Source organism: Bactrocera latifrons, unplaced genomic scaffold (assembly GCF_001853355.1).
Source record: "Bactrocera latifrons isolate USDA-ARS-PBARC rearing strain unplaced genomic scaffold, ASM185335v1 scaffold_1046, whole genome shotgun sequence".
Classification (NCBI taxonomy): Eukaryota; Metazoa; Arthropoda; class Insecta; order Diptera; family Tephritidae; genus Bactrocera; species Bactrocera latifrons.
Genome location: NW_017534460.1, coordinates 49,637 through 53,420, shown reverse-complemented (window position 1 = coordinate 53,420; position 3,784 = coordinate 49,637). Strand labels below are relative to the sequence as shown.

The 3,784-nt window shown below is 36.3% G+C and overlaps 1 long non-coding RNA gene across 1 annotated transcript; it reads right to left on the bottom strand.

The window, feature by feature from the left end:
• Positions 1–2,217: 2,217 nt before the first annotated feature.
• On the bottom strand, positions 2,218–3,038 carry LOC108969369. The gene is made up of 3 exons (XR_001993387.1): positions 2,713–3,038; positions 2,478–2,651; positions 2,218–2,419 (listed from the first exon to the last, which is right to left on the bottom strand). It is a non-coding gene; the product is annotated as an uncharacterized LOC108969369 (long non-coding RNA).
• Between the last annotated feature and the right edge of the window lie 746 nt (positions 3,039–3,784).

Genomic DNA, 3,784 nt, shown 5'->3' with positions numbered 1-3,784 from the left:
GTCTGATTTTGAATCGCAAACTGTTGATAAAATAGTTCCTATTAAATGTAACGTAATGAATTAATTAAAGTCTTTTTAAGTAAATACAAAATAAAATTACCTGTTAAAGGAAAAGAGGGACTTTCAAGGTCAGGTGTATCGTCTTCTTCTACATTAGGGTGGGTCGATTCCGGACTTTTTTCGATTCAGTTGCCTTAGTACTTCCTGATTCCAATGCAACTTTTTGTTTTGAGATCAGATTGCATCTTCAACCCCAACTCCGGCCTTGAAATTTCATAAATTCACCTAAAATCGTGAAATTGTCTACCTAGCGCCTGAAATACGCATCTCATGGCAAAATGTATAAAACAAAAGTTATTTATCACGTCATTTGCTACCGAAGATGTGATCATGGCCGTAGAACGAACCGTTCCCGAGATACGAGCGAAAATACGGCGCGCCACAGCGCAAGGTGAAAATTGTTGCAGCTCTCAGCTAACCTGTATTGGTCACCCAGAACCCACCGCGTGGAGGGCTTCCTCCCAAGCCCAACCCAACCAACCAACCATATATCAGGCTTGTTTTAGTCTGAATCTGTGTCAAATTTATTGATAAAACCAGATTTTGTACTAAACTTTGGAACTTGTTGCCTAGATCTCAGTGTAGAGCATATAAACGATTGGGGGCCAATAACTTTAGAGGATGCCTCTGTCACCAGTTTGACGGTTCTCTCCGACAGCCCTTTTATGAGTTCTTCGTTAGAAACTGAACAAAGAACTGGTGGAACAGTCAAGGTAATAGCCTTCCCGTTAATCATAATAATTATTATCTTTGAAATTCAGCTTTGGCACTTTATTACATCTAACCCTTCCATTTATAGTGCCAGACTCTCCTTCTCTGGCTGTATATATTTAATGACTATTAAAATATTGCAATGGAATATGAAAAGATTCATAACAACTACCAAGAACTTATCAATTTACGAAAAAAACCCAGATGTTATCAGTATTCAGGAAACACACTTTCCATATAACACTAATAATATTATCATCCCGAAACCATATATTGGTTATTTTAAAAATCTAAATGTTAATTCAACAAATGAACAAGGAATTGGTTTCTTAGTAAAGCGCCAAATTATACACAAACACATACCGCTAAACTCAAACATTTTATGTGACGCCCTTCAACTAGACTTACATACAAAAATAACAGTAATAAACACATACATTCCTCCTTGTCAAAACATTTTATTAAATGACCTCTTGCTTCCCTTAACCCATTTCAAARCACCCTTAATTCTCAATGGCGACTTCAACGCATGGAGTACACTATGGGGATCTTCCTCAACCAACTCTCGTGGTAAAAAAATAGAAAACCTTTTAGAGAAAGCCAACCTCACTCTTCTTAACGATGGTTCGGCAACTAACTTTTCAACACATATGACGTTTACCAATGTTGATCTAACCATAGATGCCATTGGGCAATCGATAAATTTCTCCACGGCAGTGGTCACTATCCAATCGTCGTTAACATATAAATCCGAAAAAATCACACTTACACTGAAATATAAAACAGATGCTGCTAACTGGGTTATATTTAAAAACGAACTATCTAATAATTCGATTAATTTCAGTTATTCCAACATCCACCAAGGCGTTGCCATATTAACCAAAGCAATTCACAAAGCAGCAAATACATCAATACCACAAACAAAAGGCATACCCCATAAAAGAAACGTAGCTTGGTGGAGTAGCTCACTCAATAAACTGCGGGAGGACAAACACACCTTTTGGTTAAACATGCAACATGACACTTAACAACGTTATCGCTTTTAAAAAATCAAATGCATTGTTCAAGAGAGAAACAAAAGTAGTAAAACGAACAGCCCTCACAAAATTCACGTCCCAGATATCTTCTTCAAAAAAAATCTGGGCTGACATAAAAAGCCTAACTGGTACACCCAAATCTCCACTTAAATTTTTAGCGACCATTTCGGTAGCAAAYGACGTGACAAATAACTTTTGCCATGAGATGCGTATTTCAGGCGCTAGGTAGACAATTTCACGATTTTAGGCGAATTTCCAAAATTGCAAGGCCGGAGTGAAGATGCAATCCGATCTCAAAACAAAAAGTTGCATTGGAATCAGGAAGTATCAACTCAAATTTTTCGCACTATTAGAAATCCCGAATCGAAAAAAGTCCGGAATCGACCCACACTATTCTACATTGGCGCTAGTAGACAGTATACCCTGATTACGTCCTAAAAGATACGATCTTAGCCTATATTTAAATTCCTGCTGATCAGGATGGTCATGCAGCCCGCCCTTACCGTTCAGTACATCTTGATTTAGTCGATACGTAAGTATGTACTTAATACCGAAACAATTTTCTAATTCCGCACGCAGCAGTTTGAGAGCATTGATTGATTGCATAATTCCTAATATAGTAAAGTTTAGTTAAAATTCAATAATTCAAAATTAGTATATCACTTGAACCTTTTTGAAATGGCAATAAACATTTCCTATTTATTGCCGCATTTCTGTTACCATTTGTGTCATATCATCCTAGATCTTGTCCTGCTCTGTAAGCGCAAGCCCATAGGCATTCATTCGATTGCGACTATCTGCATGTGGAACTTTGAGGTTCATCTCATCGAACCAATCGTTAGTCTATGTTAAGTAAATCAGGTATAAATAAAATTGTAAGCATAAAAAATAAATCAATATTTACTGGTTTTAGTAGCTTGAAACATTCACGCCAATTTTCTTCACCTAAATGACCCAAACTCGCCGCTCGCGACACTGACTGTGCAACAGTATGAGAAAATAATTTTGTTGCCAATTTAATTTTTTGACGCTCCGGTCCAGATACCTCTAAATGACGGGAGCTTATTTTATGGGTGTTAGAAAGGGTATTACCAGACGTCAGATGAAGAACATGGTATATTATATCCTTCGTAACTTTTTTGCCATCAATCAAAAAACCGTCATCTAAGAAGTGGTTYCTTAATAGTTTTATGAGATGTAGAACGTCRGCAAACACGTAAATCTTAGTTACTTCGAATATAAACCTGAAATTATAAATACTTATACTTCAATCTCTTTAAACATGAAAAACTCCAAAGAAAAAAATACTGTTATCTCTTACAAAGAATTGCAAATACTCAGCTTAATAAATGCACCTACCATGGTTTTTCTGGGCTAATATTTAAGCTATTTAAAGGGCTTCTGTTGGTTCTACCTAAATCGCAAACAATACCAACATTCCACTTGAACATTCTTAACAGGTGTTAAGACAGTATCGAATACATTGTCGTAACAAAAAACTTCTCGTAGCTTGTCTTCGTCGAAACTTAAAACGCAAAGTTTTTGTTCTTTGGTCATATGCCTAGTTTCACCAGGAACTTGAACAACCGGCTTTAAAATGCCGTGGTCTATTTCCACCTTCTGAGTCCATGACTGAAGCGTACGAACTGTTGGAAGCGGAAAATTACTTCTTCTTAAAAGCCTATATCCTTTTGCACTAGCAGAATATAGTGTAATGGTGTTGGCTATGTCAGTCTGCGTCCAAATTTGCATTTTGGATCCGTTTTTCAATTTTTTTATCGGACCGTCCGTAAAAATCCCCTTTAACTTTTCTTCAACATTTTTGTAGTAAAACTCAGATTTAGCTAGTTTTACTTTTAAATTGCTTATTTCAAATTCAAGTTTGCCCTTGGCATGCGAAAAATCAGCTTTAAGTTTTTTATTTTCAGTTTGAGGTAGTTTTCTGTGATAAAAAGCATAAAGTTTTTATATAAATA